The sequence below is a fragment of the Poecilia reticulata genome, linkage group LG21, assembly GCF_000633615.1.
Source record: "Poecilia reticulata strain Guanapo linkage group LG21, Guppy_female_1.0+MT, whole genome shotgun sequence".
NCBI lineage: Eukaryota > Metazoa > Chordata > Actinopteri > Cyprinodontiformes > Poeciliidae > Poecilia > Poecilia reticulata.
Window position 1 is genome coordinate 17,877,629 of NC_024351.1, and position 18,822 is coordinate 17,896,450.

General features: G+C 41.7%; 2 long non-coding RNA genes across 2 annotated transcripts in view; one reads left to right on the plus strand and one right to left on the minus strand.

The window, feature by feature from the left end:
- Positions 1-1,001: 1,001 nt before the first annotated feature.
- On the plus strand, positions 1,002-7,768 carry LOC103457849 (uncharacterized). Its single transcript, XR_532488.1, has 3 exons — positions 1,002-1,137; positions 1,542-1,675; positions 7,559-7,768. It is a non-coding gene; the product is annotated as an uncharacterized LOC103457849 (long non-coding RNA).
- Positions 7,769-15,343: 7,575 nt separating this feature from the next.
- LOC103457848 (uncharacterized) overlaps positions 15,344-18,822 on the minus strand; it is a 31,317-nt gene continuing 27,838 nt past the window's right edge. Inside the window, exon 4 of the long non-coding RNA XR_532487.2 lies at positions 15,344-16,948. This is a non-coding gene — a long non-coding RNA (uncharacterized LOC103457848). The remainder of the gene's footprint in view (positions 16,949-18,822) is intronic.

Genomic DNA, 18,822 nt, shown 5'->3' on the forward strand with positions numbered 1-18,822 from the left:
CAGAGAATTATAATCCCAATTACTTTAGTTTTTTTTTTTTTTTTTTTTTACAATGTGGGTGACAGCGTAACACTGAGCTAGATTTTTTTTCTCTCCTTTTAAACAGCCTTTTGCCCCGGTTCAGTAGGCAAAATGAGAACCAAAACGCATAGAAAGTGTTGCTAATAGTTTTAGTTGGACTGGTGGAAAACCTGCTTGTCTGCATGTTGCGATCTCGACCTTATCTGACCCATGAGGCAGGTTGTACCAGGATGAGGCACACAACTGGATTGAACTAGGCAGTGTTCATATAAACTGGTCTGCTTGTAATTAGATTTAAACTGAACATGTCTAATCCCCCTGGATCTATATTCTGAAAATGCATTAAGCTAAAAATAAATGGAATAAAGAAGAAAAAAAAAGAAATACTGGCGGTCTACTGAAACAATCTGGCCAATTCAATTTTCCTAAAGCAAAGCCGACGAGATTAGTGACGTATTAAATTTTGTGCAAAGTTAAGAAAAAAAATGATGGAATACAGTTGAAATTGGAATGGAATTGTAGTTTTCTGTAATAGCAATTAAACACAGCAGCTATGTGTTAATTTTATTTCAATAACTATACTGGTGCTTTCATAGGCTCATGAAACTGTCTTCTCGTGTTGTTTACTTTGCTGTTTTGGCACGGATAACAAAAGTTTTGCAGCTGAATGAGATTAATGCTGCTCATCCGTTTAAGGACAGCATATTTGTGTATAAAACGCAGCAGGATTTCAGATTTAAAGGACGGGGTTTAAACTGGAAGCAACAGTAACAGCAGATATTTACTGTCAAAATCTTGTTTTGTGTGTTTGCTTCTGAGTACTTGAGACTTTCTTCCTGAACAGTGGATTTTTTATTATTATTATTATTTGGATCTCCATTGCCATGACAATAGCTACTCTACCTGAGTTTCCCGTCATAAAAAAAAAAAAAAATTTCAGAAGTGTCTGAAAATTGTTGGACTGGTGGAAAACAATTTCAATTCCACCAACATACAGGGAGACAGTAAGAACTTGGATTGTTCCCAGTTTTACTCTTTTGAAAAAGAAGCAGGCCTCATAATGAAGTTTAAAGTTAATTACCATAGACGTTTGAAAAGAGGAACATGAACTTGCTTGTAAGGGCTGCTAGGCTTAGAAAAAGCCTATTCTAAACTTTACCAGACCCTGATCTGAATGAACCAAAAGTTTTCTAGAACAATGTCCTTTGAAACAACGATAACGTAGAGATGTTTCGTCTTTATGATTGCTGCCGTGTTTGATTAAAACAAAGCAAAAAAAAAAAAAAAGAAACGTGGTTTGCTAGAGGGTATTGAGGGTTCAATTTTTTTTCTGCAGCCACATAACCTGGACTTCCCACAGTGATTGGGACCATGAATACTTGTCATGAATTAAATTGTGACTAAGCACACAGTAAAGCCAAAGTTATTTTGAAGATCTATTGACAGAGAGAATGTGACAAGAGAGATGGACTGGAGATTCAATAAGTAAAATGGCAACTTTTATCTTATTTGTGTTTCAGAGGTTTCCGGATTGAGAGTTTGACTGGAGGTCCTGGGATGCTGATGACAGAGACGAAATGGAAAAGTTTTAAGTTTTGTCCTTTCCCTGTAGAAGAATGGAGTAGCAGCTCAGTACCAGAGAGGTTGTTGTCAGGTGAGCAAGGATTAAAAAAAATCACGTTTGACAAAGCAGATTCTGACAGTAGATGAGCAGTAGTAGTTCAGTAACTTCTTTTGTGGTGGTAGGTTCAAAAGACTTACTGAATCCAGTTCAATCCAGCGAGCCCTCAGATCACACAACATGCAATGTTACACGGATACTCTCAGGATTAGCAACATGTAGGTAAGCAACAGGAATTACACATGTTGGCTTGATTACCACAATGAGCAATCAGGCAACAGGAGGAGCTGGATACACAGGAGATGATCCGGTTACCGTTTTGTGACTACGATCCGTCACAGAAATCAGCTTCACCTGTAAAGGAGAGAGATGGGAGTGGAGAGAGAGGAACCTCCTGATACGTTTCATGAAACAGGACGATGATCTCAAACACAGCAGAAACTCTTCAACAATGACGAAAAAAAGAGAAATAATCAAGGTGTTTCACTGACCTAGTGGAAGGCCAAACCTCAGTCTGAATGAAATAAGACAATATAATAGAGAAATATCGAAGCAGTATGCTGTAAAAAAAAATTGTGAGAGACTGATAAAATCAGAAAACCACTACTTCATGTTAGTTCAGCTCAGGGTGACTCCACAAGCAACTGGATGACATTCAAATTAAAATAGTAATTAAGTCTCGCCAGCTGACGGCGGACAATAATGCAAATTTTATTGAAAGCCTGTGATGCAACAGAAACAAGCCCAACATCCTTCTGATGGCAAAAATCTCCCTGCACACCATGACAGCCAATATTAAGCCTGTAGTGGAAGATTCACACAATAACATACAGGAAACCAGGTGGATGAATAACAACCATCTGATCACAGCTAATTATTATGATGATGATAATGATGGTTAATGAAGTTTCAAGAACTGAAGTTAGATACTGAAAAAAATAGTTAAAAGTAAAAATTCTATCCAGATGTCCTAAACTATTATAGGTGTCCAAGCTTATTGTATGAAAGTTGATTTTATTTTAGACTTCACTAGATTAAATATAATGACCCTATATCATAAAATTATCCTTTTTATCGTTAAGCATTGGCAAACTCTCCTCTTAGCCTTTGCCTGCTTCATTGCTGCTGAAATTGACCTTTAAGGAAATGAGGCCCTCTAGTGTTCCAGCTGTGCCAATGACTTGACAGAACTGCACAATTCAAGCAAATGAAAATGACAAAAAAAAAAACCCCATCCTGACATGATAAATATTAATAGAGGACGATTTGTCGGATAAAAGCATTGGACTGAAAACATGTTGCATGCTTCTTTATTTGCTTTGTTGCGTTGGTAAAATGATCTTTTGTTGAAACATAAGGGGAATTAAGCCTGAAAGTAAATCTAAGACTAAAAATGAAGCTGTTTTTGAGAGTTTTAGATGAACGCTCATTCATTCTTCTTCTGTCATTGGAAGAATAGCGTCACAAAAAGATGATCCATTATTATTCACCAGGCTGTCGTCTCAAACAGACGATGCATCGACGGGATGAAGAGTACGCCGACATTGCAGAGATTAATGTCCTCTCGTTATTATTTGCAGTACATTCTGTTTAATGTAAGGCAATTTGCTTCTAGAGAGACAATATATTCTAAAGTTTTCATAAGAAACAGATGTCGTTATGGTTTATTTATTAAACTGATGTTGAGATAATTAAATGCTGAATGCCAGTTCATCCATTCAGTCTTTCCTCGGCTTATTCTCTGCAGAGCCAATTAATGGTTACCTACTGAAGAAAGATTTATATAATCTGATCAGATGAATATTAATGAAAATATGATTCATTTGATATAATCTGACAGGGACTCTATGGAGGCTGCTAAAAGATTAAGGTTATGGCAAGGAGGCCTTCTGATGAAAATCTGGAGCTACTTATTAAAGACAAACATTTAGAGCTCCAACAATTTCTTACCATAATACTCCTGCCTCTTAAATTGAGAGAGTAGCTTTCTCTGCAGCACTCCCGCCTCCTTAAGCTGTTAATTTCAAACTTCTGGTCAGCTGACTGAAAGAGGACTTCTAACCCTTTACTTTACTTGTGCGAAAAGTACTTTTGTTTGAGTCTAGATCTCAAAATCTACATAAATGTTATAAATTGCAGCGTCCGACTTTAATGTTTTACTTTAGAGGCTGTTGGAATAATTGTTGCCTTTATTTGAAATAAGGTGAGTTGAAAAATCTGACATTTATTTTCTTATTTGGGTAATCTATCTAAAGTGTGGTATTTTTACAAGAGTATATAAAGATGATCTCATTTTGACCTAAGCCTAGTATATGGCAGATGTTTTGATCAAACACCCAAAAAATGTAGCACTATTTATTTTTTCAGGTAGACGTATTTAAATATGTATTGTTGTTGTTTTGTCCAGCTGACCAGCGGTTTGCAACAATAGTTGTTTGCTAAGGTCCCTAGAGAATTTATGAAATGTTTGCCTCATTGTTGGTTCGGACCAAACAACAAAGCAGTACAAAGTACTCAATCTGTTAAAAGTAGTCAAAATGCCAGTTCCTTATGGGTTCAACTGATTAACCATATAAAAAGCAGTAGCATCATCCATAGCGATGATATTCCTAGCCTTGCCCTAACAAGCGGCTAACTTTTACCTGCCGGATACAAATGGAAAGTTTGGTGTCAAACAATCTTAACATATTGCTTCCGCTCATCATTGGAGGCCGCGGCCCACTTTCAGCACAGTGTCCACTTATATGGCACACTACCAGCCTTTAAATAAAACTGAAGCCGGTAACCTGAGCCGTGTTGACACAGTGTTTAAATGTCAGGATTCCATAAACACAGAGAAGGTGGGCCTCCTCCAGGGATTTGTGTGAGCCCTTTCGCTCCTACATGTTTTAAAAAGCTCGCAGATGATTAGGCGGATCAAATGGCCGGGGGATAAAGCCACAAAGGGCTGCTCTGGTCCGTGTGAAAACATTAAGGTGCTCATTATGATTACTTACAACCTGTTGACATCCTGAAATTGCTGTGAAATTGGCCATACTGTCGAGGAATGCCGGATCCAGACAGACAGTAATTGCATTTCCTGTGAGTCTCTCGCTCGTTTTATGTCTTTTATTCTTTCTGTCAAACTTTCACTGAATGTTTTTTTTTTTTATTTTTATCGGGGATTTATCGTTATTGTTGAAGTGACTTGACTCGGACTGAAGAGCTGACCACAGGTTTATCTCAACTTTAAGGGATTTTCTTATGTCTAAGGAGGGGTGCCTCAAAAGCCTGCGTTCAGTCTGTTAGCATGTGTGCCTCTTATAAAAGCCTCCCGCTTGAAGGATAAGGGAACTCTAGAAAGCGTTTTGACCGCATGCAGGCCTCCTGATGGATCTCAGCTCGGAGAACAATCTCTCCCCGCCGCGTCCTGTCAGATAAAAACCGAGGTTTTGGACGCGCGCCATCGCGGGATGGGGGTTGGCAGGATGTAATGACTCGCTGAGGTTTGAAACCCCATTAAAAATTGTCACTTTATTTTAAGCAGCTGCCACGCTCATGAGTCCCACATCCTTCTGGAAAACGTATCAGAGCTCCAGAGTTGGCTGGGGAACGGCGCTCCGATGTTCATGCCGAGATTGGCTGTACTGTTAAAGCGCATTAAACCTGGACGACTTTGGAGTAATAGAAGCTTTTCGGCCGCAGAATATTGAGTCTAAACATACTGAGAAAATTGTTTTTGAAACTGTAACAGCATATAAGTCTGGATACTGTCTGAGTGTTGGATATGTTGTAGTCCTGGTAGATTCAGTCAAACTTTTGACACAATATTCAGGGATTTCTTTTCTGTTAATGTTTCATTTTATTATTATTTTGCATGCTTTAACGAGGAAGCAAGGTTATCCTAAATCCAGTGGTTGTCCATCTAAAACATTGTTCCTGGTGTCAAGGCTGTGTTCTACGAATTTCACTCAAACCTTTCACGATATTTATGTGAAACATCCTGACTGTCTCTTGAACTTCTTTAGGCAGAGTGGAACCATTTGTACGTCTTTTGATCCCCAGATTGTTTTTGGTTTTTCCAGTTAATGTTCCATTATGGTTATGAAGGTCCACAAATTGCATAAAATGCATTTCATACAGTGCCAAGCAACAGTATGTGGATATATAGTGGAGCACAATTGTGAAGTTGAAGGAAAATGATGGATATTTTTGTTTTTAATCAATAAAAGTGTTGTATGCGTTTGTGATCAACCCCATTGATGCTAATAGGTGATAGATGATATCCAAATGCTTAAACATCTCATTGAGCATGGTCCAAAAGTTCATCTGAAAAGAATCTGATAACCTGGCTCTCTAATGATAGGCCAGGCTGGGAGAGCATCATTCAGAGAAGTCAGTGAGACTTGATTCAATCTGCTGTGTTACCTTATAGAAAACTTTTAAAACTGATGTTAATGCACTAAGTTGAATTAATTGGAATGTATGTGATTAAATTGGTGAGATAATCTGATGATAGGACAGTTTATTGTACTCTTCTCAAATCTTGTGTTTGTAAAAGAGAAGCAACACAAAAAACAAGGCATTGAAAGACGTCCTGCTACTATTTGCCACAAGTCAAGAAAACACATGGAAGCAAAACAGAACTCTTTCTATTTGTGAGATGGCATTTTTGGTGGAAAATGACCATTGTCCATCTTGTGAACACACTATCCTCACCATTAAAGATGGTAGTGGCAGTATAATCCTGTGGGCATGCTTCTCTTTCTGTACAAGAAAGAAGACCAGATCTGATTGGAAGATGGGTAAAAAAAATGTACCCTGATAGAAGCTACAAAAATCTTCACCTTCCTGACAATCTGAGCCCAATAAAGCGGTTTAGAACAAAGCTTATTTATGTGATAGAATGGCCTAGTCAATGCCCCAACCTGAACCCAATTGAGATGTTAATCTGATGGATGCTCTCTCTGTGATCTCCCTGAGGTCTTTTGCGAAATGGAACGGGTAAAACTGTTCGCCTCTACATGTACAACAATGGAAGAGATTGATCACCACATCTAATGGTGTATTTCAAACTAAAAGTGATTTGTAATGACTTGTATATTTTTAATTTTTAGCATTTTTATCAGCAAAAAGTTTCATTCTACTTTCATTCTAAAATTATAAACAATTTGACTTAGTTTATTGTTAAAACACATTAAGGTTTGCATAATTAAAAAAAAAAAAGCACATGGTGTATTGCAAATTCCAGATAGGATTTTCAATTTTATTTTAGCAACCACACAGCAACACAACACAAGCTGTTTCCGTGCAAGTAAAACTGTTTTGTTTCTTTGACATTCAGCTGGTGATTTAGTCCTTTTAACACTCAGATGGTTGGTGTCCCTCCTAAGAAAACCTCTCCTCTGCCAGGCATGATGCATGCGAACCTGACAGCAGCCTCCGCTCCATCATGGTCTAGTAGTCTCCACCGACCCCGGGCTTCCTCGTGGGGCGTCTGCCGAGCAAATCCACAGACACAATCTGGTTCCTGTTGTGCTTCTGTCCTCGAGTGAGTGCGGAAGGGATGAGTAAAAGAGATGAGTATAAACAAGCGCAGAAAACCCCCCCCCTGCTGTTTATTGTTACAGGTACAGGCTGCCAAGGCCCGAGCGATGGGGCAAAAACATGGCTGTTTATTTTATATCCTCTTCCTGAAGTGTGCCTGGAGACACTGGGAACAGGATGAATAACACGTTTGGGAGGGGAAAAAAAAGGCAAGAAGCAAAATAAGCAACAGTGGAGCAGAAAGACTGAAAGGGAGTTTTTTGGGGGAATTTCACTCGGGTTTTTTTGGTTTTTTTGCAGGAGCAGTGTAAAATCGCAAGAGCGAAAAAGTTGTCAAAAACATCGTCTTGATGCTTGATTCCGTTTTTCTTTTTTTCCTTTCTTTTATAGATGGAGGTAGCTGAGGAGGGGGAAAGAAAGGCGAAACGGCTTTGTTTTCTGTCTGTAAGAGTTAAAGAATTTGCTTAGGCAGAGAGCCAGCACGGAGGACAGCCGGCTGACTGCACCTCCGCACGGTTCTGCCGGGTTCTGCTGCAGAGGTCGGCTAAGTCTGCTGAAATCGAATCCCGCGTCTGCTGCCCGGAATAACAACGTGGCAGACTGGCCCAAGGGTAATGGCGAGATTGTGTTGTTGTGTTTTGGGGTGAAATCTAATGAGGAGGTAGAGTTCTGCTAGCGCTGTCTTTTTAGATTATGCATACACGCGAGGCCCTTCTAAGCAGAGGCCAGGTGCTTTTTTTTTTTTTTTTTTCCAAGAACTTAGCGTGGCGCCAAAATGTTAGAATTAGCAGAACCCTAGCTCACATGACTCTATTGCGACGGATCAGGTCTCTTATCAGCTTTCATGCTTGAAAACTGTTTGGCATCTCTGTCAAAAAGTACTACAGCATCCAGCACTGATGAGAAAAACAGACGCCTTCTAAAGTAATAATCCACTTCCTTTGTCAAACCGCTACTGTCATTTAAGATCGCTCTGTTGCATCCTACAGGCACCTAGCAACGGGGCTAAAAGTGCATGTAAGGGTATTCATACTTGTTTATTTTATAGTGTATACTTGTTATGGGGAAGAAGAGGGATGCATGATTTCCAGTTTGATAAGACAGATAAGCATGTTCAGCCTCTTTTACTCTGAGACCCCTAAGCAAAATCCAGTGCAACCAGTTGCACCCATGTGTTACGAGACTGGCGATGTGTAATTTAACCTCAGAATAAGTCCAGCTGTTCTTTGAAGGCCTCACAGTTCAATCCGTCATCTGAAATGTTAGAGTACAGCTAAACTGCAAACCACCAACCTTAGCAGTCTGCAACCTTAACAATCCAAAGAGACTTTTTTTTGTCTGTTTTTGCTCTCAGTCCAGCAAATGAAACTCATTCAGAGCCGATAATGTTAAATTAAGTTTTCAATCAAAAAAACCCCAAACACTTTATTTCCTAAAGTGAATGTTTTTTGATAAACATTCACTTTAGGAAATATGCAATTTTTGAAGAACCAGAAGTTTTTATTATTATATTTAGATTTCAAAACAAATTAAAACTTGAATATTTACAAAAAAAAAAGAAGTGGATATATTTTCTGCTATGGGATGTTGAATAAATAAGTAAAAAAAAGAAAAAAACACACATAACTTCCAACCTTAAAACAAGAAGAATATATCTAAAGAATATAACTGCTGCTTTTAGTGTCATTCTGTTGTAGAAGTTCAAAGCAATTATTCAACGAAGAAGGAAAACTACTAAGCATGCATTTGCTAATATATTTAAAAAACATTAGTTAGCCATTCAGAATTGTTTTGCTAAGATTTTAAAGAGACCTTGTGGAAGGTCCAAAGAGCCACTTGTGGCTCCGGAGACACAGGTTAAAGTTATGTGCCTGAACATTAACACAGTACATATAAAAGTTTATTTTTTGTTTTGTTTTGTTTTTTGTTGGCATGTACAGCAAAACTGGTTTGAGGAGACTACAAAAGACTTCAACATAACACCCAGAGCTACAATGAAATGATTCGGATCAAAGCATGCATGTGTTAAAATGGCCCAGTCAAAGCCCAGGTTTAAACCCATTTGAGAATGCGTGGAAAGACTTTGAAACGGCAGAGCTTTTTGCGAAGAACCTTTTTAAAGGTCTAAGTCTTTGTATTTTCATGCGGCTGTAACACAGTGGTTGTAACATGACAAAGAATGCAAAGCACGTTAACATTTTTGCAAAGCATAAAAGACATTAAAGCTACATCGCCACTGCTGCAGATCCTGCACGATCAGAATGAGCCGTGGTTTTCAGATGGTATTTAGATATCTAACGCTAATAAATGCGGCTCGGCTGTTACACAAACAGGCTTCTATTATATCAGCAGCCAACTCCGTCTCTGCCTCGGAGTTCGAGAAGCTTAAACTGTTTCCTGAGGCGTGGAATAAGCATGTTTGGGTAGGCACATTCTTTTTCTTAGCGTGAAATTGTACTATAATTGCCATGAAATTTCACTATTCAAAGTTTCCAAAGGTGAAGATGTGACATGGCAGCAGTCGGCATCTTTAGTATATCGTCGGACTTGTAATGCGTTTGAATTTGCGGAGCTTGGTGTTGGAAGAATTAATTGGATGTCGTGTATCTCAAACCGCCTGTGAGAAAGCGGGAGAAAAAAGAACGGCTCCTGAAACACTGGCGATGATCGAATCTACACGCAGTCCTCCCACCTCCCAGCTTCTCCGCTCTGCATCAAGGAATGGATTGTTTTTTTAATCAGGCTTCTGTGCTCCCGACAGCTTGTGACCGCATGAGAGGGGCAGTTTGTCCCGCGGAACTGCGCAGCCTGCAGGGGCCCCCCGTGTTTGGCTTGGAGGCCAATGAATGACATTGTATGGTGAAAGGAAATGAAAAATGCAAGATTGTAATTTACGGGATAGTGGAACTGATTTTTAAGGATTTCTTTCTTTCTTTCTTTTTTTTTTCACTTTCCTCATGTTGCTTTGCTTGAAGTTTTCCAAACATGCCACAGCTGAGTGTGAACTGTGCTTCGTTGTGCTGGTAATGACAAGGCAGGCGGTGGCGGCGTCTCCCTCACGCCCCCCCGTTTCCGTGACCGACCGTACCGAGGCAGGCCGTCGTGAAATCCAAATGCTAAACATGCCAAACTGATTTCACATCTGAAGAAAGAGGCATTTCCTCGAACACACAAGCTTTTTTTTAAATTTTTTTTATTGAAGGCAGACTTGAGATTTTTTTCAGTCGAGATTTTGGTAAAAAGTTGCAAGGAGGTAGTAGTAGAAAAGAAATATCCTTTACTGTCCCATAATGGGAAAATGTCTGTGAGCAACGTGACAGGTAATGAAAAGAAAAAAATGTATATTTTTAAATGCTTATGAATTTCATGTCTAATATTATATCCAGTAGGGTCCATTGACTTTCTCAATGATTTAGTTAGTTGAAGGTTTGTTAGACAAGGTTTAAAATTCTAACTCCTAGTTAACCTTGAATATGGCAAGAAGTTCCTTAAAGTCAGGGGGATTTTAAAAGCCGGACACGTCAATGATGCATAGTAACAATGGAGGAAAATGCGTCCTTGACAACGAAAGACCTGGAAGTTTTATCATCCGACAGATGAGCCACCACGTCTGATCAACTGTTTCAATCCTCTTATGCTATTTCGATTTACATCACTGGTTTGTACATCCAGGTGAAACACCTGCGCTGCAAATAACAACCTCCCTGTGATCCTGGTCTGTGAAAAGTGCTATAGAAATAAAGCTTACTTACTTACTTACTTACTTACTTCTGAGACTTGTCTCTGTTGGACTCCTGAATGTGGAGACAACAGACTTGGACTCCGTTGAACAGACGGTGAAGTAAGGAGCTGGACTGCTATCCTTTGCTGGCTGAGAGTTTAAGATCCAAGAAGCCAGAGCCGACGTTCCCATTGACCAGAAGTGGGATAACTGTGACTTTTCTTATTTGGAACGGGATAAGAATGGACAGAGAGAACTTCAAAGCTTTACTTTCCCCATTACTCTTAAATTCCAATTTTATTTTATTTTATAGTGATTTGATTTAACATAATATTGATGGGATGGCGTGTGGCTCAGTCGGTACACGAGGTGCAAATGAATCTCGCGTTAAAATCCCAATTTCTCCCTTTATTCTCACACTAAGCGTGTTCTATCTGCTTCCTGTCATTTTGGGAGACTTCCTGTTGTGAAACAGGCATGTAATCAAGCCTCAACAACAACTGAAACACCTGCGCTGCAAATAACAACCTCCCTGAAAGCGACTTGCGACGGCCGCTAATTTAGAAACATTTCATTCATTCTAGTTACTAAATAAAAGGAAACACCGGGCCAGGTTTTTCTTCACAAGTTTCTGCTTTTAAAGAAAAACCCCCCCTGAAATTTATAAACCATTTCCTCTCTTCCTGGAGATCAGGCAGCTCCGCGGACCGGAGCCAAGCAGGGCTGGGTCTGCAGGGGCTTGCAAACAGCTGGCAGAGGATTCGGTGTACCTTTGCCACCTGCGGGTGGGCGTCAACACAACTGGCTAAATAAATGGCACCACCGTCCGGATCTTGTCAGGGTGACACCCGTAGCAAAAACCAACTTCAGAGGCAGTTGTGCTGCAAATAATTAAGGTTTCCACCTTTCTCAAATTATAGTCTCACCTTTTTTTGTGTTTTTTTTTTTATAGTTCAATGTAACTTTTGTTGATTTGACTCGCTGCTCTCCTGCAGATGGCAATGTTGTCCTGATTTGAGATCGCAATGCTACCCTGGCGAACTCCGTGCCACTATGTGTGAGGCCTTTTTCCTAACTGGTGACATTTAACAAGCATACGTAAACGTCTTCCCCCTGTCTCCTTTTCCTGTTCTCCGTTGGCTTTGTTCCGGATATCAAAGCAAAGTAACTCACAGCGCAAAGGAAGAAGGAGGAGGTGGAGGAGGAGGAGATTCGGATCGCTTGAGTTTGCCATGCTCCGGTCCAAGCTCTTGGTAGAACACCAACTTCCAGGACAGAGGGGGTCAGCTATGCAGATGAATGAGGTGGAAGCTGGTCTGTTTGCTTAAAACCAACACAAACTTGGAAATTCGTCTCGGTGCCGGTCGCATGGAAGGCTTCAGGGCTGCAGGGGCACACGCCATTACCACCAGCGGAATTTTCCTAAAACAAGGCAAGAAAAGTCGAGGGCAAGAAATATAATGAGTGAGGAGAGATGGGGGGGGGGGGACCCTCCAGAGAGGAGTGAAACTTTCCACAGGTTCTATTTATGTGGGCCTGGAAGGTCTTTCTAACGAGGAAACGATGATGAGGAGGGTTGATATTACTAATGTTGTCTCTCTATGATCTTCCCACTGGCTGCGTTTTTATTGCTGACTTCCTCTGTCTTAATGTCTCCCCCTTTTATTTGGGTGATGACCATCCAGGAAAAGAAGCTATTAACAGGCCATGAGGGCAACCCTGACAATCAGCCAGGGTTCCCACTGTACCAGCCAACCCTTCCCTCCCAAGATGGTGCAACGTTTTCTTTCTCTTGACGGCGGGCCCAGAGCAACGCCAGGCTAATAGACAAAGCTAAATCTTTTGGTTCTTCTGGAGTTATAGTTTTGAGAGCAAGCATATTTCACAGTTGTTGAGCTAGATCAAAAAGCATAAATAAACATGTCAACCTGGATTATTTTCTTTTGCTTGCTTGCTTTTTTTTTTCTTCCCCTCTCTCTTTCTCTTTCCTCCACGGCCATGAAAACATGTCGACATCGCAAATCGAATAACAGTCCGTGGAATATATTCAATTTACACTGAAAGGTCACGCCGGAGCCCATCGAACTCCTCCGAGGCTTTCGCACAAAGGCCGCAGTGTGTGTCACCATCGCTTCGTCTCCATCAGCGCACAGACGTTTACTTTTCAGTCTCCAGGATGACCGCCTCACTTGGGAATTTTGTATATGATAAACTATGTGATAGGTAACCTCTGCTGACCGAACTTCCATCCTTTTCCTTTCTCCCACTTTTTTTCTTTTCTTTCCTCCTTAATAGATCCTCTTCTCGGATTTCTCCCCTCTGCCCCACATGCGTGGCCCCCCCAACCCGAGCCCCAGCTGCTGGCTCCCTGCCCACAGCTGAAGACGCGTGTGCCCAACGATCCCCGGGGGGATCGCGTTCCCCGCGATCCCCCCGGGGATCGCGGGGAACGTTGGGGTAGTGGGGACCGAGGTGGTCAGAGTCTGGATGAGCCGAGTTGCCGCAGAGGAAACCACATAACCACAGCGTGTGTTTGTGTGTGGTGCCGTGTGCGTTGGTGTGAAGCCAAATCCCAGGAGTCCACGCTCTGCGTCCTGCACATCCAATGTGTGTGTGTGTGTGTGTGTGTGCATGTACACGCACATACATGGCATGTATGGGTCTGTTGAAAAGCTCAACAGCACAAAACTGGATTGTGCTGGCTCAGTCCTGGTAAAAGTATCAGGGTTCTAGCTGGTTTAGAAAGCGTGATTAGCTGTTCTACCCCAGGGGCTTTATTATAAAGTTGAGAAGTCAAAATATTAAAGCTTTGTTCAGGTTCAGGTCATGCCCAAAGCTTTCCTGGAGTGACACTTTCTCCCAAGTTATACCTTCTGGTTACCTTAGTACGCTATTCTGCTTGATTCATATTCCACGCACCAGGTTGGTCTTTCTCCAGTCGACTTGGACTCCTCCGGGCCAATCAGTGAACAGAAGAAGTTGTCGATTTTTAGGCCGAAATTAGCATTGTAGTCTGCCTGTACTTTTAGCAATGGCAGCGGAGGAAGTGAACGAAGCCGTTCCGTCAGTGTTGGCCATACTACTCAATCTTGAATTGACAATCAACAGTCGCCTAATTCGGCTTCGGACTTCTCTCTTCGCATGATTGTTTGCTATACTTGCAATTTCCAGTGAGCTTTATAGTTTCGACCTGGCACATTACATACGTTGCAGACAAACATTAGCAATCGCGTAGAATGTAAAACTTCAACAGAGTTCACGCCTCCAGGAAGCAATCGTTTGTCAATAGCTGAGCATCGAGACCTTCTGTACGAAGCAAAGCGAAGGACTCTGCCCTGGCTTTTAGCAGGCCACCTTCTGGCGACACATTCTGATAAAAAATACTATTGTTTTTAAACTTGGTTTAAATTTAAAGTTTTTCCAGTAGATTGAGGGTTTTGCACAGACTTTATAACAATTGATCCATGTTAACAGTGTAAGTGCCCCAGTTATGATACTTTGATGTGTATTTTGAAGCAACAAGAAAAACTGTGATACAGACGTATTCCTAACCTATTAGAAAATGTATGGTCTTGACAGAATATACAGTTTTTTGTCAGTAAGAAGGAACTAATTGCATCACTCATTGTTTAAGGAAACCAATTTTTGCCTATTCTTATTTTCAAAATAGCTCATATTCATTTCAACTTGGTGGAGAACAACTGTTATGTGTCCATTTTCAAATCTTTTCACAGATCGCCCATTTTCATTTAGGCCTGGACTTTGAATAGGACATTCTAACACCTAAGTATGCTATGATCTAAACCATTCCATGAAAAGCTCTGGCCGCATGTTTAAGATCTCTATTTAGAATTGCCCTTTATTTACCATATCCAACTTTTTTTTTTTTCATCAGTATGAAGCTGCCACCACAATGTTTCACCAAGGGGATGGTTTGTTGAAAGTAATGTGCAGTTCTAGTTTGACTACCACCTAAAATGTGTGAACACAAAATGCTAAAAGGTTGAAGGCTGGCTGTAAGGCGGTATACACAAGCAGCATCATGAGTTGCCCCTGCAGGCGGAAAAGAAGAATGCAGCTATAAAATAAAATAGAAGTTCAAATTTTAGCAACTTGAATAATCTCAGTTTCGGGTACAACAATGGCTCAATTTAATAGTGGTTTGGTAACAAACTCAATTTTATAAATATAATTTGCACTGCTCCTTTTTTTATAACACTGCATCACTTTTGTATATAGTTGCTCTGACTGGGTACTAATAACACAGTTTTACAAAATGCTCTAAACAGAGCAAAAATTGCAATACAGCTATGTACTTTCAGTATAAATATTTTTTATATTTAAATAAGTGTCTGAAGGTGAAGCTGAGGTAAAAGTGTATAAAATGTTTTTTTAATGGATTTTTAGAGACCACAGTTGCTTAAGAATGACACAAATCACAAATTTGCCCCAGATGGAAGATTGGAAAGCCTTTAATGTTGCTTTGTACTTTGGTTTTAAAAAGACACGTCCTTTGTCACCAACAGTGGAAAAAGTCATCTCGGCTGTAAACACAGAACTTGCTGTGGTTTCCACTCCCGGGCCCGACACAGAACAAATGGCCATCTCCACGCCTTCCTCACGTACCAAACCGTCAGGAGTGATTCCCCACGGTTTGAATGTAACTACCTCAGAAGCAACACGGCCGCTCTCCTCTCCCGTGTCAACACCCCTGATCTTGAGGTGATGGTGGAGTGTTAGTGACGGTGGCTTGACCTGTCATTGTATTAGCCCTGGCAGGTCTTAACAGGATTAGAACCCCCTCACCCCCCGACTTGCACCGAAAAAAAACAACCGAGGCAAAGGCAAAAGAAATCAAGACACATATATAAGTTGTGGTTGTCATAACACACATGTGGGTGTGAAGTGGACAGGATTAATGTCTGGCACATGTGAGGCCTGTAGTATGGTCTGCGTGCGTACATGCAGGCGTTCTCCAGAGGGGTGAAGATCACCCCCCCGCCCCCGCCCTCCCGCTCTTTGCGCAGTTGCACGCTGTTTGTTTTTACAGTTGCATTGTGGGACACCATAGCCATGCGCCCCCTGCTCCCAACTGTCAAACAAGATTATTGGACTTTCCCTCTTTTCCCCACCGCTAGAGTGGAAGACTACTGAACGACTAAGTCCATGGTTTTAGCACAAACCATAACCATCCAAAGAAACACAAACTTGTGCTCGGAGTCAAGAAAACTTTCTCCCAACTTCATTTACTCCGAACTGCAGCAAAAACAGAGGCTCGCAGCCATAACAAATGAAAGCCTTTTGAAACAAAGGATCTACTATTTTGAGTACAAACACATCCCCAAAGAAAAAAGACTGTTTCCTTTCCTCAATGACCGAAACAAAGACTCTTTAAAAGTGTCTCTTTATGGTTTTAGGTTGCAGCAAGAAATTGGATTGGGGTTCAAAGTCAGCTCACTGAAGGTCTTCCCAGTATAACAAGAACCATGAAGCCTGAGAAACGGCGCAGGGCCCGAGGTGAGAAAACAGATGAAGTGCTAGACTCCGGAGCGAGGTTCAAACATGTGAAAGACACACGGACACAATCCTGAATTAGAGCGATACGATCTCAGCTGGAATCTTCCATTTTCAGGCTAAACTCACTCGAAGATCATTTTTCGGCAGTCGGGTTTGGATTTTGCTTTCGCTCTATCTGGAAAGAACATCACGTTGAGCGGCCGTCCAAGGTTGGGAATCGGAGGGATCGTTACCAAATTCAGTTACCCGTATCCCCAGCTCATGGCACGGTCCAACTAATCAAGATGCATGATTTGTTACAGACAGGGAATCTCTTTGCTCCAAGATAGATAAGCTTCTTCCATGTAGGCGGCTTTAAACTACTCCAAGATTGCTGGAGGACTCAGAAAGGGGGGGGGGGGGGAGTCCAACAGGTTCGACATGTCACAATACGTCAAGTCGGTCGTAAATTATGTCAAATACTATTAGCCGTTCTTGAAAGCAGATCTTTTTTCTCCTTGTGTGCTTTGGCTAGCCGCGGAGCTAAGTCAGAGTGCAGACACCTGGAAAGGAAAGAGAGAGAAAAGAGCATTAACAGGATAGCAGAAACGGGGGGGATTACAGGAGGATAAGGGATGAGAGGTCTGCTCGGAGGTGTAGTCGTAAATCGGGCCACGTCTAGTCGGAGAATCACGGCGGATTGGAGCGCATGATTTACGAGGTCTTTATGGCCAGGGGAGGTGGCATTACACACTGCAAAGAGTTACAAATGGAGAGGCATTAACCTCTACCTGCTGCTGTCAGACAGATACAGTCGCTCCCGAGCTCGGAGGAGGACTGCCATCAATGAGCTTCGGGAGTTATAACCCTCCATAATAGATAATCTGTGTGTTCAGTGGTGGAAAAAGACCCACATCAACTTCTCTGTCATCACTCGGCTGGTGAAAGTGAACCATTTATTTCTGCGCTTTGAAAAGGGCAGGTTACTCACATCTTTCAAGCCAGCCTTCTCTCGAGTGCGTTTTTTTTTCTTCTTTTTTTTAAATACCACGTAGAAATCCTCGTGAAAATGAAAAATGTCCGGGGCTCAAACGGCCTGTGTGTTCCGCGTGATGAAATGAGCCGGCGGAGTAGCACCAACAGAGGTGAAGGTGATAAATTCGACAGGCGCGCTGTGAAAACACATCAAACCGAGGGACCCCTCCCGTGCCCCCACACACCCTTCTCCAAACATTTCGGGCTCGTCGGAGCACCTTCGCATTTATTTGTTTTTTAATTCGCTCTCATGCATTTTAATAGATCCATTACCTATAAATATCCGAGCGTACACAGGGACACATCCTTTAGCGCCGACCAAGAATAACAAGCCCAGGAAGGCTCAGATAGAGGGGGCAGTGTGTTCATTATGATATGCGGCGTTCAATTGCCACATTAATTAAGCAGCTCCAGTCAGCAGTGGCAGAGTGAGCGACGGGACCGGTCACTGGAGGCACGGCTGACGCTCTGCCAAATCTAAGCCTCTGTGTCCGGCGCCTGATTTATGGACGCAGGCAAGATTTGGGGTGAGGGGATCCAGGAGTCATATTTTTAGTGGGCGGTAGTGCCGTGCACATGTGCAGGGACTTAGGGGCCTCCCCTGTGGGACGCCATTCATCTCTCATCACTGCCATGTTGATAACATCCCCCCTCTATAAGATACACACATCCTCATTCAGCAAACACACTCTTACTCTTGGAGGGACCAGGTGGCGGTCAGCTTCCTACAAGAGGGGTTACATAAATACACAGCCGGCGTTGAGATGACACTAGGTCTCTGGTATACTTTTTTTTTTTTTGTAATCCTTTTGTAAGTTTGTGATTTGCGGATGTTTAACAGGAAGTCATTGAGGACTGTGTACAGCCCCGTTTCCTTCCTGCTCAGACGGAGGGGTAATTGGACCATGTTTTAACAGCTCCACGGCTGCACTAACCCTTCCCTCTTTCTAAATGCGTCTTCCTACGTGCTACTTCGTATCGATTTCCCTATCGATTTTTGAATGTGTAATTAAACCGGGAAAAACCGGGAGGCATTGCTCGGCGCCGGACGTCGCTCAACCTCTCTGCACATGTGTCGATAATGACGTTCCCAAATCGTTTGCATATCAGAATGGTTGATTATGAGCGTGGCATGCGTGAGCACAAACTTGCCGGGTCAGCAAGCAAAAAGGGAAGGGCAGGGAGATGAAAGGCCCATCGCACATCAACTGAACACACACATCTGAAAAAGCTTTGCATCAGTAAACATGGTTTAAAAATGGTCTAACGTGCATGTTTACGGTGGTAAAAAGATGCATACCCATGCCTAATAGGTCAAAAAGTGTTAAGTATTTAAGCTACTGTTTTACTTAGAAACACCTTTCTAATAAAAAATAAAATAAAATTGGGAAAGACCCCAACT